The sequence below is a fragment of the Macaca fascicularis genome, chromosome 2 (assembly GCF_037993035.2).
Source record: "Macaca fascicularis isolate 582-1 chromosome 2, T2T-MFA8v1.1".
In the NCBI taxonomy this organism is placed as follows: domain Eukaryota; kingdom Metazoa; phylum Chordata; class Mammalia; order Primates; family Cercopithecidae; genus Macaca; species Macaca fascicularis.
Window position 1 is genome coordinate 24,019,998 of NC_088376.1, and position 15,059 is coordinate 24,035,056.

At 39.8% G+C, this 15,059-nt stretch overlaps 1 protein-coding gene across 38 annotated transcripts in view; it reads left to right on the forward strand.

Annotated features, from left to right (window-relative positions):
- Positions 1 to 15,059, forward strand: part of THRB (thyroid hormone receptor beta) — a 371,812-nt gene that overhangs the window by 157,170 nt on the left and 199,583 nt on the right. For all 38 annotated transcript variants that reach the window (XM_045387040.3, XM_045387039.3, XM_074030885.1 and 35 more), the window contains exon 2: positions 1,583 to 1,654. The gene's annotated coding sequence lies outside the window, so the exon portion shown is untranslated. The remainder of the gene's footprint in view (positions 1 to 1,582; positions 1,655 to 15,059) is intronic.

Below are 15,059 nucleotides of genomic sequence, written 5' to 3' on the forward strand. Positions count from 1 at the left end.
CCTGACTGTCAGCCAAACGGTCAGGTGAAGTTAAAGGTTTTGGACTTGAAGGTTTATGAAACGGGCAGTGCAGAGAAATTTTGAAGAAAATAAATACATGTAACTCCAAAGTCTTCCCTAATGTTGTTTTAAAAGGGAAGAAAATTAGTAATAAGCAAGTCCATTTTAATAAATATATTTTTCCTTTTAACATACTGAGTGTCCACCGCATGGAGTCGTAGGGTGGAAGAACCACTGCAGAGACAAGACCCGGCAGCTTCTTCAGAAACCCAGAGTCAAGAGCAGAGGAAATTTGCTTATGCTCACATACGTATGCACACCCACACATAACCAACAATCGCTTTAATGATATAACAAGGGCTTTTATGTAGCCATAAACGTTGGATATTGGGTGAAAAGCCAACAACTGAATATATATTTACTCAGTTGTGTGGCAGTTAAAGGAAACGAGCTGGTATAGTTTAGCATGTTTCAAGACCACATCCATCATATTGAGTCAAAAATGTAGAACAAAAGATACACAAACAGGGATTCATATCATATAGGTAAATTAAAAATACACAAGCATTGTTCATTGCCGTGGATATGGGTTTATGTATGTGAATGTTAAAAAAGAAAAATAGTGGCCTTGAAAGATACAAACCAACTCACAATCTAGGCTTGGTGTGGGGTTATGAAGGAGATTATACCTATGCTCTCATTTTTCTAATTTACAAAAAGGCATTCTTCATGTTATTTTAAAATATACCCTTTTTTAAATTAAAAAAAAATACTGCATACATGACAAAATGTTAGCAATGGTTTATATTTTGGGTAGTGGGAACCCAGACATATTTTCCCTGCTAACTTCTGTTTTTCTAAAATTTCTGTGTTATTCACCACAGCAACAACAAAAATTGTAGGACTGCAGTTAGTTAGAAAGCGGCTTCTCGCTTGCCACGCAGATAGCCGCTCAGCGACATCCTCTGTGGCATAGCAGGTGTCGTGGTCTGTTTGGCTGCCTTTCTCATCTTGTTTGTACCTGGGAGAACTGTTCGCCATATGATTGCATTTAGCACAATCTAGACAGCTCCATGGCTTCATGCTCAGATGCATACCCTGATGGAGAACCCGTCGCTTCCCCACAGGTTTCATATGGCAGTGTCCCACCTCAGCGGCTCAGTTGCAGCTTTTATATGTTGAGACCTATTCCAGGAACTATCCACTGAGATAAAGCAGGATTCTCTTTAACACAGAGTGACTAAACAGTTTGAGGTTCACGTTTGCCTTTTATTCATCTTCCCAGACTGCCAGTCCAAAGCTCTTGAGTCTTGTCCCTAAAACTCCACAGAAATGTAGATCTCTGAGATTGACAAAAGTTGTCCCATGCCTGTAATGTGTTCTTACAGTCCCTTTCCCTGAAACCATCTCCCCTTTAGAATAAGATTTTATCTAAATCTATTTGCATTTATTCAAAATCAGAGACAGCTCTGAAACCAGACCCTGTTTAAATATAGAAATAAGAACAGTTGTAGATTAATCAAATGTTGGGAAACTTTAAAACAACAAATTATATTTATCTTCTGTGTTTCCTTTTTTCCAGATCTGCGATTTCCTTCTGGTTGGCTGTCCTGCGTGGGTGCCAAGTTCCACACATGATTTAATGAATAAGAAGGTCAGATGTCAGCTTGACTATTTGCAAACTTGCGATCTTTGCTATTAATTGTCCCTTTTTAGCATTATTGGAATTATCTCCTAATGTGTAGTGTTGCTGCTGTTGTTATTTAATGTAGTTTTGAACTATATAGGTATTCAGAAGAAATATAAAGCATTAAATGAACTAAAAACATAACAGAAAAGCAATGCTACTAATTCACTCAAGAAGAGTAATAGGGCAGTGAGAGAAAAGAGCCCATTTTCACTTGTTATGCCAGAAAATTATTGTGCTCAGTGAAGATCTAACAATCCTTTCCCATGTGTCTTTTCCTTGAGTGCAAAAAAAAAAAAAAAGCATGAGAATTACATAACCCATTGGTTCCAGCAAGTCAGATAAGGTACAATCACCTGTGCAGTAAAGATCCACTTGACTAGCAAGTCTTCTGAATTCGCCTTTCAGTCCTGAGTTATGTGGTCATATCAAGCAACCATTCAGATCACTGGGTTATAATTTAGGATCCAGTTTGTTTACATTATTATAACAACACAGTTTCAGTTTATCTCTGCATATAAGGTTGTGTCGGAACTTTCCTTTCTGTGTTTATTATTTTTAGCAGTTTAAAAACTAACCATGGAAAAATGGCTTTCTGGTGATAAGGAGACATTCAGGCTTGGCCAGGGTCTGGCAGAGTCTATAGAAATGCTCACTGGCTGCGGGAGCCCGGCCTTTTGAATGCTGTCTTTGTGTCTCCTCTTGCCCATGGCCTCTGGCCTATTGTCTAGGCGCCTGGGTTGGGGTGGTGCTATCTGATTGTAACCAGTACTAGTATTACAGCGCTCAGTGCCCAGGCCCTCCCTTGGGCCCCCTGTCTGGCTGCCTCTGTCTCCCAGCCCTCCCTAGAGAGGACCAGCCATAGTTCTCATATCAGAAAACACTATTTGTAATTTATAGAATGTTCAAGAAAAAGAGATCACTAAGAATCTTCAAGACCTATGGTTCTCTAAGTATTTTTTCATCTTTACAAATAGCCTTCTCCTTTTCCCAGTTGAAATCTTTCAGTGGACCTCAATTTGTAAAGCATGGAAAAGGACAGCTGTTCTGTTTAAAGATGAGAAAGCTCCTGCAACCTCAGTCCTCAGCCTCTTCTTCATCCCACCTCAATCAAGGTGACCTCAAAGGTCTTCCATTCCCACCAGGAAACCGGAGGCACCTCCCAATACTTGTACATTCTTTTTACAAGGCATTCTCCTCAGATTTACAGATAAGGAAACTAAGAAGAGATTTCTATAAATACTGAAAACCTGAGGCACTAGACACAAAAGAATGAACACTGTATTAATTCATTTTATGTAGTTCTAGAAAAGGAATAACTAATCTGTGGTGATAAGAATCAAAATAGTGATTACCTTGGGGAGAAGAGAGGATTGGCTGGCAAGGGGCCTGAGGGAATTTTCTGGAGTGACGGAAATGTTTATAGAACCATGGGCTACCTGGCATCTGTTAAAACTCACCTGTGCATTTTACTTTATATAAGTTGTACTTCCATTAAAAATAGAAACAAAAAGGAAAATAAAGAAAAAATAAATTAGGCATTTAGTGAATGAAAATACTGTAGCCAAATATTTGAGTTTGATCAATTTCCTTAAAACTATGTGGGCTGTTTATTGGATCCGGTCTAAAGTCATTACACAGAGTTTCTGAAGATTGAAAATCATGCTGTTCTAATATTTTTTGTTCAATAATCACCAAATCCAGCAAAAAAAAAAAAAAAAAACTCTCAAGGAATTCCTAACAATGAAACCTGTAATGTGGCTGAGATGTGAGACCTGGGAGTTCTGGGACTAGAGATTCAGAGGACAATATTTGATTCCACTGACCACAGAGGCCAAGAATCATTGCCCTCCCAGTGTGTAGCTCCCAGGAGGTGTAGAGTGGCACCATATTCCAAATGGGGGTCCTCTGAGCTTCTGAGGCTCTGAGAAGCCCCTTAAAAGTCTCTGCTGGGAGGAGTGCTGGTGGGTAGAAACCATCTGGGTTTCTACATGCAGCTGGACTTTTATCTGTTTAGGTATTGGGCTTCTCTATCCGTTTCCATGTATATAAAGAATTCCGTAAGTGAGAAACATGTGACAAATGTTACACATGTTGTATACCCATTCTGGTGTATGTTATTTCCTTAATGAGCCAGATGACATGGAATTCTACCCTTTTAACTATGCTGGATTTTGCCTCCTAAGATTGTATAGAAAGACATGGTCCAGGTCTGGCACATTCAGGATGGTTCTGCAGGGTCACATTGATCTGAACTTAGGCTAAGAGTTTTGGATAGTCTTAGCTTCAGCCACTGCCCCAAAAGAAATGTCCCTCCTGAGTCCCTTTCCAGAATTTCAATGCAATTAGGAAGACTGTGGAAGAGAGGAAAGATGAAAATAAGCTTGGGGCCCTCTGGAGGCGCTGAGCATGTAAGTGGTTGTCGTTGACTCTCCATCCAAGACCTTATTGCTCATTGCCTAGGGAAATGAGATGCCATAGTGAGGCCCCATCCTGTGGGGGTCCCAAAGATGCCTTTCTTTAATTTGGGATTGTATGTTGTTCAGTAATCTGTACTTCACTGATATAAACCTCATTTTTGTCATGCATTACTTTAACATGCGCTATTAACAGTATTCATCAAATACAAATTCTTCATAATTTTTTTAATCCTCTGCTCTGACTCGTCTGACTGCTTTTTAAATGCCCTATAAAATGCAGGCTTCTCATATATCTTAGCAGAGTGGAACTTCTGGTGATTGAGGTTGAAAGACAGGCCTTCAGTGGTACCTTCAAACAGGCTACTTGCAAATTCAGTCTTTTTGCTTTCAGCCGGCATCAAGAACTATCAAATAATGGGCTCTGTACCTGTGTTATTGCAGTAGGGCATTTTGACCCTCTAAAAAGCACTTTCCTTGCCCTGAAATACTTTGAAAAACTTCATTTAAATTTTGCTATTGTGAGTTTTAGAAGTCAGGTAGGGGCTGGGTGTGGTGGCTCACGCCTGCAATCCCAGCACTTTGGGAGGCCGAGGCAGGCAGATCACAAGGTCAGGAGATCGAGACCATCCTGGCTAACACGGTGAAACCCCATCTATACTAAAAATGCAAAAAATTAGCCAGGCGTGGTGGCGGGCACCTGTAGTCCCAGCTACTCGGGAGACTGAGGCAGGAGAATGGCATGAACCTGGGAGGCGGAGCTTGCAGTGAGCCAAGATGGTGCCCTTGCACTCCAGCCTGGGTGACAGAGCAAGACTCCATCTAAAAAAAAAGAAGAAGAAGAAGTCAGGTAGTAAAGTGGAAGGTAATTATTGTGGCAGAAATACAGCTAAGGAAATAGGCCAGGGCAGATGGGACCCAGGGGCCAATTCTGCATTTTAGAGCCTGACGAGTGAAATGGGACTGGGATGAGCAAGGAAAAGGTTTTTGAAAAGGAAATGATGATGGCGTTAGGAAATGGCAAGAAAGAGTCATGTGGAGCTGGAGAAGGAATGATTTGAAGATGCTCAAATGTTCCAGCCTTTGAGGCTGTATTATTTTTGTTCAGAAAGGACAAAATGTCTACTACTTGAGTGATTTCCCAACAAAGGGCCAAAGCCTATTTCACTCACAACACAAATCCACATTAACACAAATTTAGTTCACTAATGAAGCTGTGGTAAAACTGAATCATCCATGAAAAAGAACACTTTAAATAACCAGGACATTTTTGTAACCCACACATACTGTGCTTTGCCTGCACATGCACACAAATTTCCTGATCAAACCAAATTTAATTTAGCAAGAGATTTTTCTCCAACCAGTTTAGTTTAATGTGCATGAGAGCAGAAATGAAATTACACAATATAAGAGTTTGAGCAGAATTTCCTTTTTTGCAATTCCATTTGAAAGGACCTATTTCAAGTCATTAAGAGCCAATTTAACCAAATGGAAAATATCAAGATATAAATCATATGTCTTCTCCATTCCAGGGACTTTGGGCAACTGATCCTCCTAGAGCCAAAGTTCTTGAAATTTATTTATTTATTTTCTATCTCTTGTTTCCTTCCTTGGTCAAGTGGCTAATGTAACATGTGTGTAGTCAGATACCAGTTATTCATGAGAATGGGAGGGTAACATGTCGATCGTTAAAGCCCAATTTATTGACATTTTTCCACTTTGTTTTAAACAATATGCATTTTCATCCACCAAACTGCTTGTAAGAGCTGTTCACAAGTTAGAAACTATATCCAGGTTTGAGGGTTTTTTTGTTTGTTTGTTTTTGTTTTTGTTTTGAGATGGAGTCCCGCTCCGTCCCCCAGGCTGGAGTGTAGTGGCATGATCTCCGCTCACTGCAAGCTCTGACTCCCGGGTTCACACCATTCTCCTGCCTCAGCCTCCTGAGTAGCTGGGACTACAGGTACCGGCCACCAAGGCCAGCTAATTTTTTGTATTTTTAGTAGAGATGGGGTTTCACCGTGTTAGCCAGGATGGTCTCAATCTCCTGACCTCGTGATCCGCTTGCCTCGGCCTCCCAAAGTGCTGGGATTACAGGTGTAAGCCACCGCGCCTAGCCCAGGTTTGAGTTTTATCTCCTTTTCCTTTCCCCAAATGTTTTCCCTCGTGGTGCTATTGAGCTATTAACAATTTAAAAGCAGGTTGAAAGAAAAATAACAAACACCGCAATGTGTATATTATTTTTATTCCCTGTTTGTAGACAAAGAAGCTTGGGTTAAAATGGTTAGGAGCAATGCCTAAAGACTTCACTGTCACAGTGGCCAGGCTGGGCTTTAACTCAGATGGTTCTATCCACAAGCCCCTGTTCTTTGGAAGAGAAGCAATAGAGCAAAGTATACCAACATAATACATTGGCTAAATTGGAGAAATAGCTAAATTTGTGAAGAGATCAAAGTATTATTTGGGGCCTGCCCATAGTGAAAACCATAAAAAGCAGTGACTTAAACAGAAAAAGGTTTTTTTCTCTAAAGTAGGGGGCTTGGTTCTATGGTCAGTAGGGACTCAGGTACCTTCTATCATTCTGCATTGCTGTTCTTAGCATATGGCTTTATCCTCAAGATTTCCTCTTGATTCAAGATAACTGCTGGGGTGCTAGCCTTCACCTATAAATTCTAGACAACAGCAACATGGGGGAGGGGTAGAAAAAGGCACCCATTACTAGCTGTGTTTTTCTTCTTTAGAAGGTCTTACCAGAATGCCCATCAAACAACTTCTATCTACAATCTCATCTACCCACTCGTAGTTGCAAAAGAAGTGGGAAAATGTGGCTTGGTACCTTGCCACCCAGAATGAAAGTGGGATTTGGTTGTGAGGGAACATTGCAGAAACACCTGGCAGACTTGGTCACAATTAGTCAACTACTGGAAGAAGTACGGAGAGGAATGGTCAAGGTGGGGCTTCAAGGGACTGATCTTGTAGCCAAGTGTATGACGGATTAAAAGGGGAATGATGAAAGGTGGTTTTGAGTACTGTGGTTTGTGGTGATAAGCTCGATACTAGTGAGATGGTATCAGGGATAGGAGAAAATAGATGCATATGATCAAATTTGTAGAAAATAGATGCATATGATCAAATTTGTAGAGTAAATTGACCAAGGAGAATGTGTGTATTCATTAGCTGCCATCCAAAACTGTGAACTGTGTTTAAACATACACACACCACACGGAGGTGTGTGTATGTATATAAACACACTTTATATTTGTATATATATTCATACACACACACATACATAAAACAAAAACAACAGTGTAAAACTTTTTTTAGGGCTCCATAACACCAATAGCAATGATTTCAAACTTTAGTATCCCTTAGAATCACCTGGATAAAGAGGCTAAATTACAGATTTTGAAAGAGAATGTGAGAAAGACAAATTGTAAAGATGACAAGGAAGTCATCGTAAGAAGCCGGTTGTAAAGATGAGTAGGAAGTCATCATAAGAAGCCAAGATGGTTAAAGTAGGAAAGTCAGGATGGGGAGGAAATAGTAGTTAAATTTTGTTCTCCCTTTTCTCTCTCTTATTCCCTCCTTCCCTGCTCTCTCCCTTTCTTTTCTTCTTTCTTTTCTTCTTTCTTTTTGACTTTAATTTTTTAATTTTAGGAGGAGTAGACTTATGAGTTTGGTAATCATATTTTCATAAACTTATAGGCTCCCAAATAAGAAAGAAATTAACACTCAAGTCATCATCACTCCCTTTTGTTAAGCCATAAGACAGCAGGTAATGCCATTTTACAGATGACAAAATCAAGACTCATCTATGGTGTTGACAGTTGAAGCCAGCTCTTTCAGAACTCCTTATATCCAAAGAAAGAGCATAGCTCTTTTGGAACTCTTTATATCCATGGTGCATGATACACTGGCAGGCACACACATCCCTTGTGTGTGTAATTCACACAAAAATGACCAAGTTTTTCAGTACAACTTTCTTGGTACTGTGTGTTTGACACCCTTAGCTTCAAGGCAAAACCTACTTTTTATTTTAGCTTTTACAGCCAGCAACAGTTAAATAAGTATAAGTTGGTTTTCTTATTTTAACCCCCTCTGATTGCATTTTGTAAAGCTCATGTGAGCCCTGTTTTTTCCCACCAAATGCTGGAGAGGGGCAGGTTTGGTTGGCACTGCCTGCTGGCTACTCCAGGTGTCTTCCCATGCAGCTTGCTGGGGCAAGTGTTGTGATTTCTGCTCTGACATCCTGGACAAAGTCTCTCATTAATAAGTAGATGCCTACACACTTACGTAGTAAAAGTATAAAAGCATGCATGGGAAAAACACACACCAACTGTAAAAGAGTAGTTAGCTTGGTGAGAGATGAGAGAGAGGGGAGAAAGAGAGACGGGTTGGTAGTGTTTTGCTGTTTTATTTCTTTTAGGGTGATGGATCAAATACCCACAGATCTGAATGGTGGGTACATGGGTGTCTGTAATATTGTTTTATATACCTTGAATGTGTGAAATGCCTTATCCTTTAAACTTTTTAAAAAATTAAGTAAGTGACCTTCTTATAGGCAAAGTGATTTGAGCCCTTGAAAGAAATCTTTACTTTCAGTTTTGAGCAGTCTAAGATAGTGTTTCTCAAAGTAAAGCATGTGTTAGAATCATCTAGAGGGTTTGTTGAAACAGTGTCTTGGGTTCCATTGCCAGAGTCTCGGATTCAGTAGGTCTGTAGTGGGGCCTGAGAATCTGCATTTTAACAAGTTCCCCAGTGATGCATGTTGCTTATCCAGAGACTACACTTTGAGAATCACTGGTCTGAAAGAATTTTTCATCAAGACAACTAGAGTTTTGTTGATTGCTCACTTTTTCCTTCATTAAACAAATGTCTGTTATATAAACGTCTCTATTCTAGCACTTGAACTGGGCCACTTATTGTGCATGGATGTATAAAGATGATCTGTCTATGGTGGAAAGGATACATGATTGTTCAATACGGTTGTGCAGGTTGGACACTGTGTAAATTGTGCCTACTGGAGTACTACAGCTTAGCTAGATGTGGCAGTCAAAAGAATTACCAAAGAAACAAAGCAACGTGTGCACAACAGTATAATACATGCTATGATATAAATATGCGTGATGTTCTTTGAGAGATCAATAGAACAGTGAAACCCAAAAATGAATTGGGGGCATGGAGTCAGGCAAGGCTTCCTGGAAGATAGGATACCTCAGTTGAGTCTACACAGGTGAAGAGAAGTTATCTGGCCAACAGTAAAGATATAGGAGGACAGGCAGGGGAAGTAGAATATGCAAAGACATGAAATGTAATTTGTAAAAAGATGGTAGTAGATGGAGTTTAAGATCTCAGACTGGACCAGGTGCAGTGGCTTATGCTTGTAATCTCATAACTTTGGGAGGCCAAGGTGGGAGGCTCTCTTGAGGCCAGGAGTTTGAGACCACCCTAGGCAACATAGCAAGACCCCATCTCTACAAAATCAAAAAATTAGGGGGGCATGGTGATGCATGCCTGTAGTCCCAGCTACATGGGAGGCTGAGGTGGAAGGATACCTTGAGCCCAGGAGTTGTAGGCTGCAGTGAGCCATGATCCTGCCACTGCACTCCAGCCTGGGTGACAGAGGGAGACCCTGTCTCAAAAAGAAAAAAAAAAGAAGAAAGATTCATGCCGGCAGGACAAGAGAGTTGACCATCAGGAGTCAGATCATGAAAGTCTAAGGTGTTTGGATATTAATCTGATAGCAGTAGGGAACCATTTTAAAATTTTAAACAAAGTAATGGTTTGATCCAGTTTTATATTTTAGAAAGAGTCACATCACACACCAGGGCCTGTCGTGGGGTGGGGGGCTAGGGGAGGGATTGCATTAGGAGATATACCTGATGTAAATGATGAGTTAATGGGTGCAGCACACCAACATGGCACATGTATACATATGTAACAAACCTGCACGTTGTGCACATGTGCCCTAGAACTTAAAGTATAAAAATTAACTTAAGTAATTAATTGAAAAAAAAAAAAAAAAGAAGAAAGAGTCCTATAGGGCAAGGAAGACAGTCAGGTTGGAGGTGAGATTGGCCACAGTGGACCAGACCAGGTAAGCAGCTATTCATTAGCCTAAGTTTAAAATGGTGAGGGCTGCACCAGGGCAGTTCCAGTGTGAATGGAGAACATGGATGTAGTCAAGAAATATTACAGAAGTAGAATTGACAAAGAATGGGGATTGACAGAATGTGGGAAGCAAGAGAGAAGCTATCAAGGACGAGTCCTGAGTTTGTGTCTTAAGCAGTGAGTGTAAGTAGGTGACATTCACTGAACTAGGAAGACAAGAGAAAGAGATCTAAGGGCTGGAATAGGGACTGGAGAAGGTGAGTTTGGGTTTGGACATTTGGAGTTTGAGGTATTTGTGGAATATTCATGTGGAGGCATTAGATGTTCACGGATATTTCCTGGGCTGCAGACTTCAGTTTGGATGATATCTAGGTATTAATCACTTGTCTTTAAATATTAGTATACATATTGCTGCAGTAAATATACTTATATATACATTTTGTCTTAACTTCTGATTATTTCCATAAGAAGTGTTTCTAAAATAAAGGCGATTGATAAACATAGTAAAATTATGTTATAAGACGTTGTGTCATTTTATGCTTCCATTAGCATTGCAGAAGAATGTCTGCCTTCCTACAGCCTCACCAACATTATTTAATCTTCACAAACTGGGAACCCCAATAGTGAGGTTGCTTTAATGTATGCTTTACTGATTATTTGTAAAGCTGGACATTTTTCACTTTTTGTTGTCCTTGATTAAAGGATTATTTGTTGATGTCATGCACCCATTTTCTATAGGATATTGATTTTTTAAAATGATTTTTAAGAACTCTTTTTTCCTTTATTAAGGATATTATCTCTTTGTCCATCTCATGCATTGCAAATGTGTTGTTCTAATTTCTCATTTATCTTTGCTCTAGCAGTAGATAGCTGTTCCCTCTGCCTGGAACACTCTCAGATGTCCCACCAATATGCCTGTTGGGCTCACTCCCTCACCTGTTGCAAGTCTTAATTTGAATTTTATCCTCTCATTGAAGTCCACTCTATCGGTCACTTCAGATCCCCAACAAGGACAGCTCTTGACAGTTCTGATCCCATAGCATCTTTCACCTTTTCACATAAAATATAGTTTATTTATTTTGTTGTTACTTTCTATCCACTAAAATGTAAGCTCCTTGAGAATAAGGACACAGGAGCCTTTGTCTGTTTTATTTACATTTATATCCCAAGTACCTAGAATGGTGCCTGGCACATGGTAGGTGCTTAGTATCTATCAGTTAAGTGAATATTAATTGCTTTTGTGTGGTCATTTTTTGTCCTAGGGTTTCAAATTTTAACCCATGTAAATGTATCCTTTAGGATCTGATTCAAATGTCTGGTTTATTCCATTGTCTACTGATGAATGATTTAAACCCTTACCATTAGGATTTTCCAATACTCTTACAGCAACTCTTTGATTGAATTAGAAACAAAATTCAAATTTCTTAATTCCTAAATATATCCATTAGAAGTGGGAGAATGGGGGTGGCAGGGCCAGGAGGTCCCTGAGCATTTACTTGGGTGAACAAAATAGTTCATCAAAAAATGTTCGTCTCTTTCACAAAATCGTCTAATTACCTACTTTATTCTAAACACAAGTTTTTGCAGTTGTTCATTCCTATGTTATGTTGACTTATTTTATGAACACTCTCAATGGCAACCATATGAGAAGTCCACTCTAAACAATGGATAGCTTTGGCAGGGAGCAGTGGCTCATGCCTGTAATCCCATCACTTTGGGAGGCTGAGGCGGGCAGATCATGAGGTCAGGAGTTCGAGACCAGCCTGGCCAATATGGTGAAACCCTGTCTCTACTAAAAATTAAAAAATTAGCTGGGCGTGGTGGCATGCATCTGTAGTCCCAGCTATGCAGGAGACTGAGGCAGAAGAATCACTTGAACCCAGGAGGTAGAGGTTGAAGTGGCCCGAGATTGCGCCACTGCACTCCAGCCTGGGCAGCAGAGCGAGACTCTGTCTCAAAAAAAAAAAAAAAAGAAAAAAAAGACTGGACAGCTTCTAGTGAAGAAACCATACCAAGGCCAAACAATTTCTGGTTTGGGAGTTTACTTAATAACAGAGGGAACAAGTATTTACTAGCTCCCTTTGGGAAAACACGTTGTCAAATAAATATTTACTAAGCTTTTCTCTATGCAAAATACCATGCTATGCCAGTGGGAGGTATGAAAAGTACAGCCAATTCCCTTAAGAAAGTTGTAACTGGCCAGGAGCGTTGACTCACACCTGTAATCCCAGCATTTTGGGAGGCTGAGGCAGGTGTATCACCTGAGGTCAGAAGTTTGAGACCAGCCTGGCCAACATGGTGAAACCCCTTCTCTACTAAAAATATGAAAATTAGCCAGGCCTGGTGGTGGGCACCTATAATCCCAGCTACTTGGGAGACTGAGGCAGGAGAATCACTTGAACCTGGGAGGCGGAGGTTGCAGTGAGCTGAGATAGCGCCATTGCACTCCAGCCTGGGCCACAGAGTGAGACTTCATCTCAAAAAATAAAAAGAAAATTGTAACTAACTGTGGTGATGGAGGTGGGGGGATATCAGGATACATATTCACAAAAAGATGAACAATCATTCTTGTTATTCATTATTATTTGTATTTTGGCAACTGCAAATGAATGGGGCAGATATCCCAGATTGAAGATATTAAGAAGAGGAAAAGATGATGGTGGATTGCAGTGATCTGTGAATCCTTTACTGAGGGCATTAGAATTTGTATGAAACCTAGAAGAATAAGAGGAATTTGACTTTCATTAAAGAGGAGAAAGGGAGAGGCAGAGAGGGCAGGCTATCAGTCCTGAAACCCATTTTCAACACTTAGCAGGTTTTGTTCTCATATTATTGTTTTCATTATTGAAGGCAATGGGTGGTATCATTTCTGGACTGTTTCTGTATTATGATTTATTACATGTTAGAAAATTTTTTATTTCTACCTCAAACATTTGGCACACTAACATACCTTTGAAATTGTTGTTAATCAATGAGGAAAAACAGACAGGGATTGCTATATTTAGACTGATCATCAAAGACAACAGCAAGTGTTCTCCTTGCTTTTTTTAGACAGAGTCTCTCACTCTGTCACCCAGGCTGGAGTGCAGTGGCATCATCTCAATTCACTGCAATCTCTGCCTCCTGGGTTCAAGCGATTCTCCTGCCTCAGTCTCCTGAGTAGCTGAGATTATAGGCAGGCACCACCACACCCAGCTAATTTTTGTATTTTTAATAGAGATGGGGTTTTGCCCTGTTGGCCAGGCTGATCTCGAACTTCTGACCTTAGGTGATCCATCCGCCTCAGCCTCCCAAAGTGCCTGGACTACAGGCATAAGCCACTGCAACCGGCCTCTCCTTGCTCTTTTAAAACCATTTGCAATTAATAGAGAGTGAACCAATTACTTTCTTTCAGTGCTGTTTTTCTTCCTTTGAGAGGAAGCATTTAATATGACAGGCATCATGCCAGCCATTAGTTATCAGTGTTAACAGGGTCTGAGGCAGCAGTGATGAACTACCTATCTCACTTAATCTAGGGACCATCATGTAGTAATAAGCTTAACCTTTTTCCCCCAGCAAATCTTTCATGAGAGTGATTAACAAATAATAATTTCATCTGATAGACTATGTATTTGACTTCTTTCTCTTCTGCTGCTGCTGCTTATTGTCTGTAAAATGCTAAAAGACAGAGAGCCAAATGCAAGAAGCAGGAATTTAGTACACAGTCTGAAGAGAGAGGCCCTGACTACCTAGGAGCCTGCTGAAATTGTCGATTTTATTGGTTTCATTTTGATGTTCCCATTTAATCCCAAATCCTATCATACATATTTTACAATTCTCATTTAATCCTAAATAGTATAATACATATTTTTCAGCAAAGATACAGCACTGAATCTGCTCATTGTAAGAGCATTTACCTACTTAATTTTCTGGCAATCAGGAATAAGAAACAAAGATTTGAGCATATCCCATTTAGCAACCAGCAGATTACATGGACCTTTAGTGTTCTCATTTAAGCTTGGCCTTGGTTCATTTACATCTTGGATGTGTGGACTACAATTACGGCCACGTTACTAAGTGACTTATGTTTTTATTTAATATGTTGTTAATGAAAAGTAGCTGTTTTCTCCATTAAAATTCAAAGAGAGTAGAAGTTGAAGGTAAAAAGTTGATGCGTATGCGGTTTTCTGTGAAAGATTAGATGCAGGACTGTGCAATAAAGTGATTGTGAGACTATTCCCACATATTGCTCAGCCATAGAAAATACAAGCTTCTATAATAAGAAATGACTTTGAGTAGAAGGATCTAGATGAGCCATTGCCTTGATAATAACAATGGAAAAGAAAACAATTCACAATAGTATTCCTTTGCACCTGAGCAACTATACATTGAAGGAATCAGCTTTCAGTTCAGAAAGGAAATGCTGAAGAGAGATCGTAATGCCCCAAGATGTACAGACCCAGAGATGAAAGCTGCCGTCCAGGCAAAGAAAGGAGTTTCAGGAGTTCCTCTAAAAGACTTAGACACTTTAATTACCCTAGTGAGGGGCCATAAAACAGAGATGGGTGGTGGTCCTGGCCCAAAGCAAATACAATAAACTCTTTGTTATTTGGTGGATATAGATTATATTAAATAACAACAAAAAAAAAGATACTTAAATCATTTACTTACTTTTCCCAGGAACTTTAAAACCATTACTGTTTTCTACCTTCATTCGAATCTTTGGAAACCATAGTTTTAATTTGAAAGAATAGAACAGTTTAAGCTTCTACTACTGGTTTATTTTCCTGGCTAAGTGACAAAGGGGACAAAGTGAAATGTATACCTGTATAATTGTTTCTCTCCAAATCCATTTTATAAAAGTTCAT